The following is a 22,115-nucleotide window of genomic DNA, read 5'->3' on the forward strand; positions in this document are numbered from 1 at the left end:
AAGATTTATCCTTTCTTGAGACAATAAGTAACTATTAGGTCATTAATTACAGGAAAGAGCTTGTAGCTTGGGAACTATTTAAAAAAAAAAAAAAAAAAAAAGACATTCTTATCTCCAAAAGTAAGTTTAATTTAAAAAAATCAGTGTCAAAATAAGGTAAATATGTGAATAGGGATAGAACAAACTGGCTGCGAACCTTAGAGGTGGTTGATATTTTACCCAATTTAAATAAAAAGAAATCACAGATTTATCAGAGAGAAGTTCTGAAATGTATCCATATGAAGTGAGGAATTGTGGGAAGTAAATATTGAGGAATTCTGGGAAGAAAAAAATATTTTATAACAACATAGACAGCAATAGCAGGAGATTGAACTTGATTGAACTTGTTTGCCTAAGATACCCTTTCATATCCTGTTTCTAAGATCTATAAAGAACAAACCTCTAGTGGTGCTGTAAATGCACACTTCCTCTAAACAAAATTTTAAGTTCTCACTAAGGCACTTTTATGACTTCCCTAAAAACCTTGAAACTGCATAATCAACTGTTCTTTTAGTTTAAACAAATATTTCTATATATTTATATATGTTATATAAAGGTAAACTCTTAATACCTCTTACTCACTTTGATCTAAACCAGGCTCTAATTCCATCTACAAAGTTCTAAACCATCAGGTTGTGTAAAAATACCTATCCTTAATTTTCTCTCTCTCTCGCTCTCTGTGTAGGTGGGACAGAGAGAAGGGAGAGTTTTGTATTGAGCAAGTATTAATGTGGTAGGGAATTGAACCTGCTGGAATTCTGAATGAGATCTCTTAACTCAGTCTATGAAATACACAGAGACATGACATGGAAATAACAGGGAAGTAACAAAGCCTCATGAACAGAAGAATGAATGATGGCCATGTTGTCAAATTGTCATGTTTCAAATTTGCAATGCGACAGCATCTTAACTTTATTATTATTATTATTATTATTTTTAATCTTCATATAAGCATGTTAATTCTTTAAGAAAACAAACTGTATTTCCAGCATTTGGTAAATTTGAGAAACAATAAATAGTTCCTCTCCCCCCTCCTGTAACTGCAGTAATTTAGTAACACAATGCAAAATTAAACCTGTCCTATACTGAACATATCCATTGTGCCAAGTTTTCCCAATAGTATCCCTTAATTCTGTTCCATCCTTATCCATTGAAAGACTAAAGCTAAAACTGTTGTCATATGAGCAAAGGTGAGAAGAGTTGATGGCAATGTTGATGATGACACAAGTGTAAATTCCTCAATAAATGCATTTCCAGTCACTTCAAAATGATGTAAGTGCTAGACAAATGTGTACGTTACCAGAATTTTGAAAATTTTATTACACATAAATGTAGAGTTATCATTATAGGTGTTCAAACTAATGTTCCTGATATTTATACAAGATTCGGCAGTCCCTGCTGACATTCCCAATTTTCTCCTAGATCCTAGGTTAGTAGTCCAACTTCAAGAGGAAGCAGAAGTATAAATATAAAGCAGAAATGGGAGGTCATATTTAGCTTTCACTGAGCTGTTTTATGTTAGTGCTTATAAATCCAGTGGCTCCTGAAAGGTTCCCTGACCCCAAAACAAGCAATTGCTCTCGCTGTCTCAGTAATGACGTCTTACACAAAACAGTGTCTCCAACATACACATACCTTAGCCATAGATTTTCCATCCTTAGCACGCTCCACACCTATTACGGTACTTTCTGAACTCAGATCTGTTCCCTTTCTGATTGAGGGCAGGAATCTGAATTGGTTTCTTTCATATTTTAAATGAATTCATCCTCTCAAGGTTATAGATATTCTGAGGGCAATGCAGACATAAGGGAAGATGACACTTAAGTTACTTCTGCCAGAATTGTTCTTCTCCTTATAAAATCATGTATAATGGCAGTTAAGATAAGAGCAATTTAAGATTTAATTCCTCTGAGGTTAACTGAAAAGTAAACTGAAGTTACACAGCACAGCTGGATATTCTAACACTCCCACAGAAAGAAATACTTGACTTTCTCAGCAGGCTTGTCTTGATCTGGCCCATCTCCTTTGCTTTTTCTTATCCGTGTTCTAAGAAAATTGTTTGTGCAAGGCCACACAATACTTCGATCTCCAACAAATTGATTTTTTTTTTCTATTGGCCCAGAACCTAAATTACACAACAAAACAAAAAGCACAGCCTTTTCAGAATAAAAATTATTTCTGATGCTTAATTCAGAAGCTAAATTGAAAAATCAATTCTTTGCACAGCTTTAAAACATAATCAGTCTCATTCAGCACCTAAATGTGCTGAAGTACACAAGAGAATTGAAACTATATTCCTCTATTATTGCTGAGATCTGTCACAAGTAATTTTGGAATCACTTATTGATCTTTCATTATTAAGATTTAGAAAAGCACTCATCTGTAAATCGGGATGCTTCTGATTACATTCACAATAAAAATATTGTGATACCACCAAAATTAGGTCCTCAGACAAACACAAATAAATTATCCCAAATATGATATAAATATAAAGAGAATTTTCTCCATCAGAAATAATAATAATTATTAATAATTATAATATAATTATAATACCAATATAATTGCTTATTTTAGCCACTCTAACTTCATCCCTTTCATTCAGGAGACTGAAAAAATGCATGCCAAAGAACTAATCAAACACAGTTCTCTGAAGATGCAAAACTAATCATATAGTCATATATATATATAATAGAACATGAGTGTTCATTTATAATAAATAAATCAGTCTCATTGTGCATGCTGCATACAGATGAGTATAATTTTTACATCTTTCTCTCCTTTAAAAATTCTCATTGAGAAATACTGAGAAATAAATGGAAATTGAATCCATTATATACATATCCAATTTGGTCTCCTTTGAAAATCATGCCTTATTGCATTTGATAATTGAAAATGATCAGTATCACTAGAAGAAGACTGGTAGATTTTTTTTTTAATGGATATTATTTTATTTTACTTTTTTTTTTTTTTTTTTTTTTGTAATATGAGAAAATCTTTGCAAAGCATAAATTCATTAACACCTTAAAACTCCAAAAATTTTCCTTTTCACTTTCTAAGAACCTTTAGACTTTATAATTAGAAATTATAATTAGAAACCAGTAAGATGAACTTTCACGTATGTGTAAGAAGTAGCTAAAGCTAGCATATCCTGAAGAGCAATCAGAGCTAACCATGGCTAGCTAAGTATTTGATGAAGGCTGTGAGAAACACAGAATACAGTTTTCATATATGGGAAGGAAAAAAAAAAAAGAAATAAACAAAACAAAACAAAAAAAAACAACACATGACCAAACACCAACATTTCCTTTCAAAGTAGAAAATAGCTGAGCATCAAATATTTCTACCTGTGCCAAGTCTGAATACACTTGGCAAAGGAATGTTGCACGCAGGAGAAAAATATCTGCTCCACAAATATCACAGAACAGCTGCCAACTATGTGCAGGTCTATGGTAGCTGCATTGTTGGCCTGGGTTCATCAGCCATATCTTTGGACTTGTCAGTCCATAATCCTGCTTCTGGAGACCATTATGTTGTTGAAGCCATCTGCAAGTAGTTTTATTATACCTTATACAAAATGAGAGTGCAGCAAAATTGTGCTTTTTTTCCCTTTCTATTGGCTATTACTGCCGAACTATTCTGTTCAAAGCCCACTCTTCAAGTAGTAGTCAATATAGATAGATAAAAGTAGTAGCCTGGAGTTAAAGTATACTTAAGTGACGAAAAGAAGTTTTAAGACTCTATATTTAGGGGTATATGTTGATGGGCAAGTAGCAATAAGGATGAAATTTCTGTTAATATATCTAAAGTAAAACCAAGAAGACAATATAACCTGTGTCTTCTCAGTTCTTACTGCTCTGTGTCGAAGACTACAGCAGAAAGACCTGTCTGGAAAATCATAAGTTCTCATCAATAACAATTCTTTTTTTATTATTATTATTTTTCAGTTTAGCTAATGATGTGCTTATCTAGTGCAGAACTATCAGCTAAAACTGGAAGCCTGTGGTAAGTCATTATATGACAGGACACAGATAGAGTGAATATAATAAACTACTGAGCAATCAAAAAACAGCTAACGATGGTGTGATAAATCTGTTATGAGTCCACTGCTCAAATTTTCCCTGAAAAAGGATGGCAAACAAGGCAAAAGTTAGAATGGAAGCCATTTCACTTAACTTTAGATATTTAAACTGCAGACATTTATCTCTGTACAAACACCCTGGACTGTCTTTGTAGACAATTCATCTATTGTGTTCAATTCACCCATTTTAGACCTGTCCAATTCAAGTATTTGTGTCCTTGAGGTGCCTGTTTTTACTACTGAAAATAAAGGTAGTCTAGAAGCTTTCCTCAGATGTAGCTGTTAAATTGCAAAAGTTCCATTTGGTCATACAAATCTCACAAAAAACAACTGAAATCCAAAATGTGTGTTGCAGGGGAAGCCCTTCCCAACCAAATGTTTTTATGTGTAGTGTTTGGGATCTTCCTGCACATGCAGAACACTACAAGCCCTTTGGAAGGAACTGCTGTATCTTGCTGAATCTGTCACTGCATCTGTCATTGCAAGTGACCCATATTTAAAAGGATTGCAAGTGTCTTTCAGTCACAGAAGATGGGTCATCTTGCCCTCAGGTAAGACCAAGCATATTTTCTGTGAGGTATATCAAAATGCATGTTTACATGAAAGCTATTAGATGGTTTCATGAATTATTACTGAGAAAAAATGTCCATATTATATGACCCACATCTGTATTGTTCTGTTACCTCAGGTCTGTGAATAGGTAGGCCCTTGATAAAAAAAACGTGACAAAACTACCCAAAACCTTTGGCCACGCTAAATGCAGTAATTGTAAAATGTTCTTACATTCCATTTTATGGACATGCTGATTTTATATAAAGCCCATGCCCATTGTTCCAGTGATTTGTGTGGGACAGAAATATCTGTAGATCTATCTGACTAATGTGCAGGCTAATGGGAGCTATAGAGTAATGGTCTGCCCTTAATTCACTGACTTCTTTCAGAGATCCAGATCGCTGTACTTCCTATTAATCTACTAATGAGTCAAACCTTTTCTGAAGTATACAGGCACCACTTCCAGACTTGTTAGAATTTGTTTGTATCTCCCTGGTTTTCATCAATGTCAAAATACTATCCACAGAATCAAGCTATTCTATTTTAAGAAGTACTTTGAAAAAAAATGCCCTTATCAGGATTTTTTTTTTCAATTTGATAGGGAAAAAGAATATCCATAGCACATAACACACAACTTAATAAAAAGTAATTCTATTGACATTGACATGCACTAAAAGAAAAAAAAGTTAAGAGGCTGTGTCATATCTGATGCCACAGTTTCATAATGGAAAATTGAAAAGGTTTAAAAGACAGACTATTCTGAGTATCTGTGGCTAATACAAACTACCATACCAGAGTATACCCCACAGACAACACTAGTTGTCACACAGTGTCACAGACAACACTAGTTGTCACACAGTGTCACAGACAGCTATAGGCTTTATGAAGAGAACTTTTTACACTGCACTACTTTTTGAGCTGTTTATTTGCCTTTTTATTTTCTATTTTTAGTAAGGCTTTGTATTAGGTTATGCGTGGCAGGGACAGTGGGAGGATATCTGATCTCCAGTCCAGGTCGCCAGTCCTGGTTCCCCAGATTTTTGCTCCAGGAACGTGAAGCCACAGAGCCCTCAACCAGTTCTTTAGCTTTGTAGATGCTGAAATCGTCCCTGGCTTAAAAAGAACCAGTTCCTTGCCTGTCAGTATGAATTGTTGCTTAGGACTAAAATCTGAGTTTCTTTTCTATTACATGAACAGGCAGAGGGACTCAGCCTCCCTTCTCTGTTGAGTTCGGTGCTGCCTAGTCTTAGCACTTTTAATACTCAGTAGCATACCCCAGACGCTTGTATTTTGAGAGGTATTACATTCCCCTTGCATCATATGAGAATCCCATTTTTCTGTCTCAAGGGTGAATGGTGTAAGGCACTTAGAAATCATTGTAGGTTGTCCTTGTTGTCAATTGCCATGTAAATTAAGGCCATGCATGTACTTTCTACTCTTTCCTCTTCCCTTTCATTTGTTGTCTGGTTACTACCAAGTATTATATATTTGGTGAAATGCCTTAAAACAACATTACTTGTTAATTAACAACTTTTTTCTTCTTTCTTTTTTTTTTTTTTTTCCTCTCTGTAGGTCTGCCAGTAGCTGACAAAGTAGAAAGGTGTGCTTTTCTCTTTCATTCTTGTATAGAGTTAGAGGCAATGTCAATTCAATCCATGACTGAGGCTATGCAATGGTGCAAGTCTGTCCTACTACTTCAAATTCAGTGATGCAACCTGAGTTTAACTTTCAGGGATTGAACCAATTGAAAGCTTTTGGACTATGACAATTCTGGGGAAACACAGGTTTATTTTCTTCATTTACATTTGTTTGCTCTCTCCATCTCATTCAAAGCAGTCAGGACTGGTTTGCTTCTCTCTTCTCTGGAAAAGTTCTCTGCACCAGGAACCATTGTTAGAATCAGAATCTTGATCTAAGAGTATGATGAAAAATGTTGCGTTCCAAGTTGGAAACCGGAGAGGAAAATGTTCATGTATACGTAAGAATTGTACTCAAACAGCTGATTACACCTTTTCTTACACCTTAACAGATGCTTACACCTTTGAAGGGAAAACTTTAAACCTGAGAAGCAACAGGCAGTTTTCTACGTTTCCCTTGGGGATAGCGTACTCTTCTGTACTTTGCTTCTACACAAACAGTTCAAACTTTTAAAGTCCCGTTGTCAGACATACAACCAAACAACCTTGAATGGCATTACATGTTCCCCTCCAGATAGATCAAGTCCTGAATGCAAGATCAGACAAGTGAATAATGCCAACATGTAAAACTAATTTGTAAATACATTACTCTTTGGCGGTTTTTTTTTGCACTTTGTGGGGCTTAACTGTACTGTAGTGAAAAGAATGTCTTCTATTGTGACCTGAAATTATAGCTCTATGATACAATTTTTTTTTTTTTTTTGGTGGTGCTGGGGGGGTGAGGGGAGAGGAGCAATATTCTTTGTGGACACCTGAAGGAGTTGCAACATAATAAAATTAGGTGAGGGAAAAGTTCCTTCTCTGTTGTTGTTGTCTTTGTTTCCTTTTCCATACAGTCTTATAATGAAGGTCCCATTTTCTGGCCTTTGGCATATCGTAAGCAAGCCGGAACACTTCACATTATGTGGATCATAGTTGTCTGAAATGATATCATACCTATAGTCTGCTGCAGGGTGAAAAGTAGCCTATGCCTCAGGTACTGTTTTATGCCTTTGCTTTTGTTACTATATACCTGTAAATCTTCAAAAGGGAAATTAAATCATCCTACCCAGAAGAAACACCGTCCAGAAGATACTTGAGTTGTTTGGGCCTGAATTCTCACTGAAACCAAACGCAGGTATATTCCTGACCTGAAGAAAGAGGCTTTAATCTATTCTGGCTTGATTACTCGTGAAGGAGCGTGAAAGAGACGCGTGTCCTTGTATCTGAAGAAGAGGTGAAGGAACAGCTAGTGCAAGGAACACAAACGTCTGTTGTGCCAGACTAATAGGTGGTTAGCTCTGAGCTTGGAGACTGCAACAGAATCATCTAGGTGGGAAGAGACCTCCAAGATCACCTGATCCAACCTCTGACCTAACGCTAACAAGTTTAGTAACCATATCACTAAGTTCAATATCTAAACGTCTTTTAAAGACCTCTGGGGATAGTGACTCAACCACTTCCCTGGGCAGCCTATATCAATGCCTATCATCCCTTTCAGTAAAGAAGTTTTTCCTAATATCCAATTTAGGTTACCTAGGGTGCTGTTCTACTGTTGTGGTGAAATGGACTCAGTGTTCCCCAGTAGGCTGCTTTTTCTTCATGTTTTCTACTGTCTCTGTGAAATAGTTTTAGAGACTCTAGGTGCTAGTTACCTTGGCAGTACCTTCTCAGTACAATAAAGCCCTGGTGGTACTACTTCACTGGGAAGTAGATTGGCAGTGACTCAAGTTCAGAGGCTGGCAGGTAAGTGTTCCCTGGGTTCTACAGTTGTTTCATGTTGGGGAGTTTGAGTATTTCCTTCACCTTGTCTGTTTTCAGTGAAGCTACTTGCATGGATTCTAAGCTTCCTTCCCAGCCCTAAAACTTAATAATTATACTAAAAAAAATAAATTAAGAAAGCCAACCACAGAAACTCACGTGCATGCAGGTAAGGCTGACCTTGAAGAATGTTTCTAAGTATTTGTGAAGACTGAACAACAGGCTGTATGAAAAAGGTGCCTTACTGTGAATTCTTACCTTGCTTTGTGGTAAGAAGAAACTGATTTGGGTAGACCCTGGTGGTGTTATCGCTACTTTTGCAAAGTGTCAATTGTGAGAATGTGCTGTTCATAAAAGAAATGCTGTTTTCACAACAAGCAAGTCAAAAGCCTTTAATCTGCTAGAAGGTACAGTTTCAGAGAGATAACTAGAAAGAAAGAAATTATTGTTGGCCATCCTTCCCCCCCCCCCCCCCCCCCCCTCCCCAAACCCCTCCTGAGATGGGCACCCTGAGGAAAAAGTGTCAAAGGTGTCATTGTTAACAGTTTATGAGGTAGGGTTAGGGGAAGATGTGTCTTCCCACTTGTTCATTCTCCCTTTCTTCTCCTCCGGGCGAGTTATGGTAGCTTTCCAAAACTTTGACTATGCTTGGGATATTCAGACAAGCTAGTTCTTCTTGGTATGTCTCCAGAATGCACTCAAGGTTTTGTCTAAGGTTAAACAAGTCCTTAAGAGATCCAGAGATCTGTTGTGAGGCAGGATAGTTATGCATGGCAGGGAGAGTTGTCCCCAGTCCACTAGCTGTCGTAATTCTTGTCACAGTATGTAAAGTTCCTACATAGCTTGTTTGTTCTATATTAGTGTAGCTAATGTCTGAGATTTAAGTTCTCCTCCTTTTGGCCTCATCTTCATCTGTGCAGGAACACTGGCTGGCTGCCACTGCTCTGCAGCTGTCTAGGCTCTATCTCTATAGCTCTTCTGGGTCTGTAGCCACCCTCTGTAACCTTAGTCCTACCATAACTTGTGGATTGTGTCCTGTGCGATTGCTTTCCTTTTTTTATTTGATGGTTGGATTCAAATCTGCTTTATGGTATATTGGCTGCTGACCCTTCAGATCAACCCAATGCTCTAAAACAAAACAGATTGGAGGTGATATGTGAAACAGAAATCTTTAGACAAAGGGACAAATGGCTTCCCCCGATATATACAATCATTCATTATGAATATAAATATATATTTGTAAAAAAAATAAGTATTTTATTCACATGGAACAGGTAAGAAAGATACTTTAACACAGAATTCAAAGCAACCTTCTGCATCAGCAAATGTAGCCTCCTCTTATCATAGACCATGAACTCACATAATCCTGTTAATATCTTAATGCATTGAAACAGTCCAAGAAATTCAAGAACTGACTTCATTAAATTGATAGATATTTTCAGGATAGAGGCATGCTGAAGATTACCAAAGACTGCATTTATTTGGTGTATTCAATTTACAGTAGTGTAGTGTATGATGTGCACCAACCACAGAAAATGACAAAAGATTTGATCATTTCATGGCATCCCAATTTAACTTGGGAAAAAAAAAAATCTAGGGAGATTTTATTACTTTTCTAAGAAATTTAATGATTACAGTGGAATATTTTTCAGTGTCTGGGTGCATTCAGATGCAAAAGATGCAAAACTGTCAGTATATTTTCACAAGATGTCATTTCTTCCTCTGTATTGAGATAGAGCCTAGAGCACAACCCAGCTCATTTTGAAACATATGCAAGGCAGTTCACTGGCTGACAACGCACTGACTAGGCTCTGTGGATTGGATTAACTCTGTTGTCTAGAACAGGAGTTTACATGCATAGTTTACACTTGAGCTCTTCCACACAGAGACCCAGAGGTGTCTTAACCTCCACTGGAATCTTACCCTAGACCACTATAAACTGCTGCAGAATTCATTATTTGATGGGAAGTAAAGATTTCAATACAAGATATCACAGTTTTGTATTCTGGCAGTGAGAGTGACAATGAGACAATGACTGATTAAAAAAAAAAAGGTCATAACATGAAGAAAGCAATTTTTATTACTGATTTTTTGACATAGCAGTACAGTCCCCCAGTTCATTGGTACAGTGATTCACTACCCACAGGAAAAAAATAAATATTTTACTCCCATACAGGCTGATGCACAGGAATGACTGGAAGTACCTGGAGAGAGTAAAGACAGCACAACAGAGAGAAAGCAGTTTCATTAAACAAAATGAAGGCCAAGGACTTAGACTTTTCCTAGGACTGCAAAGTAAAGGGTAAAAATACAGAGTGGAATAATGAAAACAGAACAGGGTGACACCAGAAGAACAGCAGAAGCTCCAGCACAGGCTGTTACAAGATAAGAGTCACCAAAAAGAATACGAGAACACCTGCAAACATACAGCTGTCATACCATCCATTCTTTATGGACAAGAAGGTTTAATTAGCAATCCGAAGCCTTCCCAAAAGGAGAGATGAATTTTGCTTCCTCATACTTCCCTACAGAGCCATACACAAAGTATCATGTGATTCCTTCTTCCAAAGTCTCCTGGTGTTGACTTGTGTGTTGAGAGAAGGACTTGTAGTAATACGTTTAAGTTTTGAGGGCTATGTACCCAACACCTGAAACCTCCCATCATTCCTTCAAATTGCAAAACTACATTTTTTGATCTAATCAGTAAAGAAAGAAAATACTTCATATCCTGGGGAGTTTTGTTTTTGAAGCATGCAGAACTAACCAAAACACACTTCTTTTTTTATTGTTAGGTTTGCCACTATTGCAGAGGATAGTTGCAAAGAAAACCTTTATTTTACCAAGAAGACATAAAGATAAGAAGCAAAAGCTCTTCGTGTATGATTCTGAACATATAGTCCAGTGCTTTCAACAATAAAGGAAAGTACTGCACATTAAATAGGTTTACTGTATTCAAGATGTTCATGGTATTCTGTAGACCAAATTACAATCAGCTCAGGAGTTGGCTTTTTATTTCACCTTGAGTGAAGAATGTGATCCCATCAGGGTACACTTATTGAGGCTTAATGTTTCTGCAAACCAATCTACACTAAAGGGCCATATTCAGACTATTGTAGCTGCCAGTATGCTAACATCTACATAGTAGGATGATTCAGATATCTTCCCTCGGGTAACCCAGCTCTTATGCAGTCAGTGGGTTAAATGGTTCCAAGAGGAAATTCAGAAAACTCAAGTAGGTTGTCTTTACCTTTCAATTGGCAGTACAGAAAGTGTCTTTGGGTACACTAAACCAAGACGTTTGTTTGAACAGTTAGATAACTCATGTATCTATGCAGAACAGGTACCTTTATCCCTTGAGATTCAGAGCACTGAATTCACTTTTTGAGCACAACCAGAGGATGCTTCCCTTTATTCCCATTTAGGGAATGTCACCAGAAAAAGATTCTAGAACCCACCTTTGTTTATACCTCCCACATGAATGCCACCGTAACAGAGAGTTATGTGACTGGATACTGAGCTGAACAAGTTATTCTTCATTTTTCTTGTTAAATCTGAATCACAGCATAGAAAAAGACTGAAATATTCAAAGAATTAATGAGAAGGAGAAAAAAAGTTAAAAAGACCTGTTTATATTCCAACAATAAGGATCATACCCTGGGAGTGATACTTTCTTAGTTCTAGCTTTGTATATTCCTTGTGTATTATTTGCACTGTTTAGGACAACATGTCAACATCTTGTTAGCTGATAATTACTCGTATACTGGAATTTTATATGAAAAAAATTAGATATGTTCTAGAATTTTATTGAGTAAGTTATTTTTGACTATTTCTCTGTCATCTGCTTAAAATGAAACAAGTCAGAAAGAAAAGTCTCCTGCTACTTAAAAAGTTTTGTAATCTAATGAAATTAGGTATAGCTTGTAACACAATGATAGTAATTTACATTTCCATAACAGCTGAACTAAGTAAGTGATATAAAAAATGGATTCAGACTGGCCCGAAGTCTATCTCTAGGATTATATTCCTGTAATTACAAGACCAATCAAGTTTCAAACTAAGATCTCATGGTCATTTTAGGCTTTTAAGGTATGTAAGCTTTGAAAGTTTGGCCTGTTATTATTTTCTTATTTTAGCAGTCATCAGACAAGATATGAAAGGAAAATATCCTAAGCAATCACCACTCAGAGTTGGAACTTACAGAGGCACACAATTATTTCACGTTCAGTGGCATAGTAAAATACCTTAAAACAAGACATTAAAAATAAAAACACATACTGCAGTTACTTTTAAAGAATTACAGAGAAGACTGTTCAAAGGACTCATTATTTAAATAACCAGCAACATGGACACATCCAAATTTTGTTAAGGGGTTTTGTGAATATAATATGCTGCATTCATAAAGAAAGTTAGAATTTTACTTAATAGTGGTAGCTAATGTCTAAAACAACAAACAAAAAAACACATTTAATGCATTGTCTTGTTTTTTGCTCTTTCATTGTAAAAGCACAGAATGATTTATAAATCCTGTTATACAGTTTTTTTTTAAAGCATATTGCTAAGCAAATGGGACAAAAGCCTCCCCCCAGCCCCAGCCCATGTGTGTTCAGCTCCATAAGAATTCATGTTTCACTGACATCAGCTGCTTTACGTAACCCACCTAAGTGTGTTAATGAATCGAGAAGGATGTCACTTTTTACACTTTTTTTGGTAGAACGATGCCACTAGCAGATTTCTATTCTGTGGCCACCTTGACAGATCAACATCTGATGCTGTCTCCCTACCACCATTTGTTCAACGACACCTCAGAAAACAGCAAGAGAAGATCATATGGTATCATTTTCCTTGTGTGTTAATGCAGGATTTCATGCTTTCTATAGGTATGAATTTGGGAACTATGAGTGATTTGAAGCAAAAGATCTTTTGCAGACTATTTTAATTATAGCTCATTCTTCTCCTACTCATAGAGATGGACCTTTCTCTCTCTTCTCTGTGCTCATATTATTGAAAATATAATGGTTCAACTATTTTTAGGCAACCAGAAATTACTCACACAAAAAAAATTAATAAAATCATGTTCTTCACAGAGAACCATGATCAATAGGACAGGAACGTTATGTAATGGTTACTCTTGCAGCATAGACACAACAGCATGTAGAATAAGAAGTGGGTGTAAGTAGCTTTCTGTTCTGGCAAGCATAATTTAATACAGGGTCATGGTGTCCCTGGGATTGTGGTCAGCTGCTTTTCAGCAGCATGATCCATCTTCACTTAACTGCAATAGCAATTTCTATAACTGAATATATCAAACTGTGTTTCCAACAACATCCTAAATACTACTTTAGACCTGACAGGCACAAACAGCAAACTGCTGCTGTATTTTCAGCAGTATTAGATGCAGTACTGATCTGGGAGTTGAGTTCATCAGTGACCTACCAGAGTTGTTACCTCTCCTCTAGAACAGAGGTTTATTATATCTCCTAAGTTTCCAGATTGCTTTTCTATTATCTTCTACACTTCTACTGACTACCTGCTTCAGCTGATAACTGCCAGCTGTCTCAAATTCTCTGTGATGTGTGATAGAGATCTTTTGCAGCTGAGTCTATTGCTGCTGTTATGATGTGCTGTGTTTTCTGCATCCAGGAGCTGTAAAAGACAATAATTTCATTGGGCCTGCAACAAGTGTGGTTGATGCTTGTAGAGAAAACTGACCTCAATACAAAGACACCTATTGGCTGTATTTTATCATTAGAAATTTTAGAGTCTAATCATAATCATATGAATTTTATCACACATAAAAATGTGTACATATCTGTTTCACTAGCCAAACTAGGATTTAAGTTTTTTTGTCAGTGACTGTGTGCACAAGTGAAGGTGCAGTGGGACACAGGCTGGCAGTTGTTGATACAAAACTTGCAGAAAGTGGCTGAGGTGAATTACCAATATGATTTTAATGATAACACTGAATATTTGCTGGAAATGGGGAGCAAGCACCACAGCAGCTTACATATATACATGAGAGAAATATGAGTAGTGTGTGTGTGGAACAGGAATCAGTCCAGAAAAAATGTAACCTTATGTATGCTGTAGGCCAGAATGATGCATAGACCCTTTAGATACAGACTCTGTGATTAGAAGACATAATTTTAACGTAGCAGAGGAAAGTGAAAAATTTGGCATTCAAATGAAAATGCATAACAAGTGGTGGTGGGGAATATGAACTAATTCAGTAGGAGACTTACCCAAACTGTCAGTGGACAGACTCACAGAAATACCTTTAGTTATTTGACATTTAAAGCATTTTCTTTTTTTCTCTGGTGATGAAAAAATATTTAAAAACATTTTCCATTAAAATCACTAAAAAAGACTTCAAACTGTTATGAACCCAAAGGGGAAAGTGTATAACATGCCCTAAAATCTATCTCACTATCAAATGGATGTGGAATGAATAACCAAATGTGTGACTTCTTTTCACACATATATTAGATGGGTAAGTTTGTTTAATTCCTTCAATTAGATCACTGAAAATACACAATTCTTCCTCCCCCTTGACGCATACACACGTACACACACAGCTCTGAACCTTTGCTAGCTTCATATGTAAATTATTAATCACTATCACTAATACATTTTTAATTCTTACCCTTAGAGGGTGGCTGTGAACATTTTTACTTTGAATAATGGGCTTCCTACACTGAAGGTGCTCAGAGGCTGGAAGGATGTAGGATGATGACAGTTGTATCTGCATCAAGGACCTGACTCACTCCTGAGCCCTTGTTCTGCAGCAGTCACAGAGGAGTTCATTTGCTTTAAAAAATGGTGCCACTGAAACCAGGGTCTGCATAAAAAATAAAATCATATGCCAACTTTTAATCTAAGGGTAAATCATAGCTTTTTGTTACTTTAAGCAGGCCACTAAACTGTATCAAAACTTGTGCAGACTGTAGGCCAGAATCGCACCATTATAATTGCAGGTAACCTATGTTCAATTTCTGCCTCAGACTAGAAAATTCAAAATGTGATGGCGCACAAAGAAGCAATAAGTCAATTAAGATGCACGCATGTTTCCTAGAGAGGCTGTTCTGAAAAGAGGTGTAGAAAAAAATGCATATATATATGTATATACAGAATATATATATATATATATAATGGTTAACAGATTAATATAATCTACTATTTCTGTATAACTATGGTAATGTATAAATATTTATTATACATACGCACAAAGTATATCTATTCGTAGTGCATGTGGCATTGTACTGTATAGTGAGTTGTATGTACTATGCACAACAAATACTATACATGATTTATCACATACATCACTGTGAAATTTATTATCTATAATATATATTGCATACATTTATAAATGAAGAAATTCTATAACTATATATTCATTCAAGTTAAGGCGCATCAGTGATGGAAATAGAACTATGCAATGAAAAACCAGTATCATTTCCATCTTCATGCACCTATTGTGCTCAGCTTCCCTTTTGAACTTTTGACATTCTGTATAACAGTATGTAAACTGTGAATATTTCACTGTAAAAGACAATTCACCCATGTTCTTCTGCATTTTACATGAACCATCTAAGATGCTCTATGGCCTATGATTTTCCTCAGGGCACACAAACTGTTTCAATATTGAAGACAGCTTACCACTCCTATAATGCTCAACATAAAGCTTTGATTTCAGCAACAGCAGCTTGAAAAACCCTAATATAAACAATTGTAGTCCTGTAATTGTGGGCCTGCCTGGAAGGCAGGTACAATGCCACAGGCATTTGTACCAAAGTCCCCTTTGCACATAGACCCAAGAGTCACTGGTGACCGCTCTCCCCTCTGCTTGTTGTAGTGGGCCTCTCTCAATTGCTTTTTGGTCTTCCAAAGCCTGCAGTGCAACCCGATGCTGGGGCGGACGCTGTGACTGGGGATTCTGGGCACAGGCTCCCTTCACACAGTTGCACAAGGGATGACTGACACTGCTACCTACATCAAAGCAACTGTGACTTTGAGCTGCCCTGGCAGTCACCATGGATGTTTGTCCCTAAAAATATGTGTGGACTCAGGAAAGTAACTCAGGTACTGCTCAGCTTATATAATGCCACAAAAACGACTCCTAATTTTTCAGTCAGTTTCAGCAACAAAAGTGTTCGCTGTGTCACCCAGTGAACTACTTACTGCTCCTTACACGACTACTGTGCCAGGATCTGCCCAGAGACTGGAGTGTACTGGCTGCTTTACAAGTACATGACAAATTACTCTCTCCTTCTGAATCTAAAGAACTGGCAGTGGAAGCTGATGATGCATTACAAGAACAATATCTTAGAAAAAGAAGGAAAGTAAAATATGACATTACTGAGCTTTCTAAGTCTGTCTTCTGGTTTAACGTTAGTTTAAAATAGAAAAATTCCTCACATTTCTCACATAAAAGCAAATAAAGTAAATAAGCAATGGACCCAAAGAAACCAGATTTTTATGAGCTTGTGTTCTTCAAGATGGCAGTCCTCTGTGCTTGGACTCCGACGGGTAATAGGTATTGCCATTCATGCTGCAGCATTTTCTGGGGTGCCATGCTCCTCTGCAGATTATTTTCCAAACTTCTTTGTTCATTTTGGCTGATGATATCAAAGGGATTCAAATGTTATTACCGGAAAATAGACAAGCCTATCAAGTCCTTGCCCTGTTCAACAGCTGTTCAGCAAACTCGAATATTCCCAAGCCCAGTTCTCTTTCTTTCTTCCTAGATGTAGCCTCAGTTCCTGATAAGCCTATAAAGATCCTATTCATAAAGCTCATGCCAAACAATGTACATGCAATAAAGTTATATATATATAAATAAATAATCCTGATAACCATATTTACTTTTGCAACACCCCATCAACAACTGTAATTACTCTCTATGCTTCTTAGACTACTTTAAATGTTCCGCATACAGTGCAACCCTACCTGTGTGAGTAGGCATTATGGTAAGGGCTTTAATTATGCAATTATGTAGTTATGTTCTGCAGTTTTCCCCATGAGCCTTTTAGCCTCAAGGATAGGATTTTAGGAGAATTTAGTGGCCATTCTCATTAATATGTTCGTGACACACACAAAAAAGTTGTGTAACTTTTTTTTTTTTTTTTGGGGGGGGGGAAGAAGAGGGGATTGACTTCTGGAAGGCAAGAAGAGAAAAGGGGATTGAAGGGAGAGATGACGATTTTCATCAAGAACTCATTGTTGACTGGCCTGTTTGATGAGACGAAGTTCCCATATTTTGGACAACAAGCTTGCTGTGATGTATTTATTTATTTTTTAACACACAAACTGAGTGTTTCTTTCTGCAACCTCCGCGTGGAACAGCCAGCGATCTCAAGCAGCCCCATAACGCCAACTCCTCGGCCCTCCGCGCCCCGGAGGGGCGGAGGACGGGGTGGTGCCGGCCGCGGGGGGGCCGGACCCGACTCTCCGTGCCAGGAACGAGGTGCACGGCGCGGTACGCGGCCGCAGCCGCCACCCCCGGCGAGGTCGCGGGGGAACACTCCGCGCCCCGGCGTGGGCAGGTGGCGGGGGGGTGATGCTGTCGGGCGGGGGCCGGGCGCTGGCTCGGTGTCGCCGGGCTGGGCGCCGCGCCCCCGCCGGCCCCGCAGAGCCGGGTTGGGCAGCCCGGGAGGCGTCTCCTCGGCAGCCCCCGCCCCACCGCGCCGGTGCCGAAGCGCCTCGGCCGCTCCCCCGCGGCACCCCCGGGATAGCGGCGCCCCGTCGGCCCCGCAGCAGCAGCAGCAGCCGCAGCCGGGCCTCCCTCCTCGCGGCTGTGCTGCCGAGGACGCCTCATGGGGGAATAAATAAATTAATAGCCCCGCTCACCCCTCACCCCCCCGCGGCAGCGCGAAAGGGAGCCGGCGGCCGCGGGATTAGATCCAGCCCGAGCTAGAGAGCAGGTAACGTAACCTACCCGCCAGGAGGGAGGAGGAGCAGCGAGGCCGCTGAGGTCGCCCCCGCCGGGGAGGGCTGCGGGGGACGGAGACGGGGCTGCCGCAGCCGGGGGGCGCCGGCGTTGTCGTCGTCCCCCCTCCCAGCCCCCTGGTTCCTCGCGGGAGGGCGGCTGCCCCGCCGCAGTGTCAGTCACACACACGCCCACGAGCCGCCGCCCACGCAGGGACGGGCGGATGGACAGGCAGACAGAAGGACGGACAGATGCGCTGCCCACCCCCCCTCCACCCCGCGGTACCGAAGCATCCGCTGCCAGAGAGACGCCCCTGCGGGCTCCGGGCTCTGACAGCGGTGCCGAGGCCGCGGCTGCGGGGTGGGGGAGCGCAGCCCCGTCCCTCCCCGGTACTGCCGGGCGCGGGGGCAGCGCGGGCGGGTGAGGGGGAGCGAAGTGCCGGCGGCGGGGCTGCCCCGTGTGGCCTCATCAGCGCGGCGGTCGGGGTGACCTTGGGCAGGGGGCTCCGGGCGGACCCCGATGGTGGCCCCCAGTGGCCCCGGGTCGGGCTGCTCCGAGCCGCGTAGCGCTGGTGGTGACATCCCCAAAGGCTGCTGGGTTTGGCTGGGGGCCGTGCGGCGAGCTGCCTGCGAGGCTCGTGCCGGAGCAGGGAGGGTGCCCCTTCTCCATCTTTTTTTCTCCTTGGCCTCTGTAGCACACAGGGTACTGTAGCCAGGGGCAGTTGTAGGCTTGTCCCGAGAGAAAAGCATTTCTCCATGCTCACAGTGCTTTCTGTGCCCTGGCTTTGTGGTTGCTGAAGTAGCCCCAACAAGACGCTAGAAACAATCATGAAACAGCCCAAGAAGCCGTGCTGTTTGCACTTTGAAGACCAGAGTGTCTCCCGGTGCTCCTGGGAGGGCAGGCTGCCACACAGTTCGCAGGCCCGCAGCATTCATGTGGATTCCCCGCTGCTTCTAAAGTCAGAGGTGCACAAGAAAATAAACCAAAGTAAAATAACATTTAGAGAGAGCAGTTTTTTCAGGCACCAGTCTGAGCTTTCAGCAAAGGAGAAATGTTATTGAAATTATTCTTGCTTTTCCCCAAAACAGCCTTCTGAGGGATGCTGATGCCTCATGGAAGCGTCCATTCCTATTTCATTGGTCTCTATAATAATCACTCCTGTTTCCATAGTGACATCCACCTGTGGGTCTCATGTTACTTATCAAATAGTAATGAAAGAGATGCTTGCAGCTTCCATTGCACGAATGGGGCCATAAACTTAACTGCACACCAATCAAGCCAAAAAAATATTGCCTCAGCTCTGTCGAGGTGAATCATGATAAGAAAGTTAGTCTTCAAGACAGAGGGAGGTAGACTGATATCAAAAGGAAACAGAAAACTGACAAGTAGTTCAATAAAACTGGCGAATGCTTTTATGTATACATTTTAAATCTGCAAATAAAGTATAAACAATTCCCTTCTTATTTTAAAAGACAGTGCTCTCCTCTCTTCTTCCATGCCTACTTTGAATACTGTACGTGAGAACGAGTGCTGAATATACTCCTTCCACAAAGAGGAATAAAGTATATTCCAATATTTTTATTATTTGTGCAAGTTATTATAGAACTACTCATATCTGTAATCACTGAGCTAACTTACTTTGGAACACAGTCCTTTAATGTAAGTGGCTTCAGAGCAAAGCAGCTAATTGTTTTGGATAGGGCAGAGAGTGGTAGCTGGAGGGCCAGAGGTGTTTTTTTTTTTTTTTTTTTTTTTTCTTGTGGTTGCACTGAGTGATTTTGGTTGATGAATTCAGCATTATTTTTTTCAATATGATAGAGATGTGGGTCTTAATGGATTGCAGAAAACTAAATTCCTACATTTTATGGATAGGAAGACTTTCGATTACATGCTGATGCAACTGATCTGAAGAGGTGTTTTACATGTAAAGTGGTGAAGGAACAGTAGATAGAAACTTTTGGGGGAGACTTTTTTTTTAAATATCCTCTTCAGTATTCCTTGTTTCTTAAGTAAATTATCTTCTCTTCTTTTTATGACATGCAGGTGGTTTTGCTTCCAGTAACTCTGGTTATTATTGGGCCCTGTCTAGTTTATGGGAAGTGGCTACAGCTCACCTGATTTTATTCCTATTGCAACATCAGGAGATACTTGTGAAGAGTTGAATTTTTCTTGAGTAGATTCCCGCTTTAGCAAATACAGTATCTGTATACAATTCTGAATTAACTCTATCCCTTAAACCCGCTATAGTTAATGCTGTCCATTTTATTATTTGAAGATCAAGAAAAAGAAGAATAGTATTTGGTTATACTAATTACCTGTGATATTAAATGAATTTAATGTTTCAAGGTCAGTATGTCTATGAAAAAGTAATTTTCTTTTGATATTTATTTAAAAAAAAAGGGTTAAGTCATTGCAATTAATCACTGATAGGGAATGTTACTAGATTCTGTTCCTGTACATGTAATAAATATGTGGCCTAAAGTTTGCACAACACCAAGGAAAAGGTTACATAGGAAAACAGGACCTCACTGACCAACTGTTTTATGTATCAAGTGAATGTGAGAAACAGGCTGCGTTCCACATGTGCATCTTAGTCCAAACCTGCATTCCTTGGCTTGTATGTATTTGTGAGCCATTGTGCCAACTTTCATAATTTTATTGTGAACCTTGGAACATTCAAACAAAAGTAATGGGGTTACAGGAGTAAGGGGATCCATGACTTCAGGAGTACAGGCTGTTGGACTTACTGACTGGGGAACACTGCTTAGCTTTACAATCTATTGTGTGCTTGTGTGCTTCCAATATTTTTTATAGCTGTTGTTCTTAAAGTTATAAAGTTAAGTGATCAAAACAACCTTAAGCTTTTATTGAAGAACAAAATTTTAGCTCACCAAATCATGGTGGCTGACAAACACTTTCTCTCTTTTTTTTTTCTCCCCTTGCAGTCTCAAGAATTTTAGTTTATAACTTTTATGTCTGGGGGGAGGTGATTCATGATCTCCTTTTGTTGATTATATTTTTGATTTTAGTTTATACAGTTGTGCTAAATAGTTACTTTATTTGTTATCATCAAGGTCAAGTCACCAGTTACTTCCTAATATTTTTTTATTTTCAGGAGATGGTGCTTTCCTGTCTTGTGACACTTGCAGTAATATGTAATCAGGGATGTGCATGAAGAGTGTTTGCCGGGGGAGAAAAAAAAAAACTGAATAACCATTTCCCAAATGATATTGACATAACTAGAGCAATTAAAAAAGTCCCCCCAAAAGAAAGAGGAAAACTGTTGGAAAAGAATGGGACCTTATCTTGACACTTCATGGTATATTCTTCCCATTGGTGGCTGTAAGACATAAGATCTTAAGAAAATCGAATTAATCTTAATTAATTAATTAAACACTTAAGCACTAGAGAATAAACTTAAGCCTGAAATTATTATTTATATATATATTTAGGTTTAGCTGCTGATGTGTTTTGTTTTAACTTGGTGTCATAGTTATTCAATGTGAAGTACTGAATGTATTTCAGTTCTACCCAGCAAGAAAGTGGTGTTCTGAATAATGGTGGAAAACTTACAGAATTCTCAAATAACTTTATACAGTGGGAAACTTGTACTGCGAGCCAACTATTGACAAACTGTAGAAAGCCCAAACATTGCATGAACAGGAATATTTCAGAGTAGGTGGATGTGACATTCCGTTCATATGGTTACCATGAAAGATAATGACAGTGTGTGATTTTAACAGTTGAAGCATAAACCTCTGCAGACTTGAGTTGCCCAAACACAGGCAGGGTTATTTAAATGGTGCTTACTTTCTGAATACCCCTCAAAAGAACACTTTCCAGTTGTTTTGACAGGAAGATCAGTATTTATTTCACTTTTAGCTCTCTTTCAGGTTTTCTTACGCAGGACTCGGCTGTAGGTGATGATCAAGGTGATGATCAATCTGAGAACATTCAGAAAGCACATGCTATGCAGAAGACAGCTCAGAACATCTCCTGTACTCATGGTTTCTCTTATCTTTCTCTATATTTTTAAAGTGTTCTGATTCTTTAGAGTAGCTTTCCACACCTGCTAGCAGACGCCTGC

At 39.0% G+C, this 22,115-nt stretch overlaps 1 protein-coding gene and 1 long non-coding RNA gene across 2 annotated transcripts in view; one reads left to right on the forward strand and one right to left on the reverse strand.

Annotated features, from left to right (window-relative positions):
• Positions 1 to 10,163: 10,163 nt before the first annotated feature.
• Positions 10,164 to 19,145, reverse strand: LOC113843555 (uncharacterized). The gene is made up of 2 exons (XR_003496995.3): positions 18,038 to 19,145; positions 10,164 to 16,718 (listed from the first exon to the last, which is right to left on the reverse strand). It is a non-coding gene; the product is annotated as an uncharacterized lncRNA (long non-coding RNA).
• The window catches only part of SLC16A7 (solute carrier family 16 member 7), an 84,064-nt gene continuing 79,561 nt past the window's right edge, over positions 17,613 to 22,115 (forward strand). The window contains exon 1 of the mRNA XM_027456597.3: positions 17,613 to 18,023. The gene's annotated coding sequence lies outside the window, so the exon portion shown is untranslated. The remainder of the gene's footprint in view (positions 18,024 to 22,115) is intronic.

The sequence above is a fragment of the Anas platyrhynchos genome, chromosome 1 (genome assembly GCF_047663525.1).
Source record: "Anas platyrhynchos isolate ZD024472 breed Pekin duck chromosome 1, IASCAAS_PekinDuck_T2T, whole genome shotgun sequence".
Classification (NCBI taxonomy): domain Eukaryota; kingdom Metazoa; phylum Chordata; class Aves; order Anseriformes; family Anatidae; genus Anas; species Anas platyrhynchos.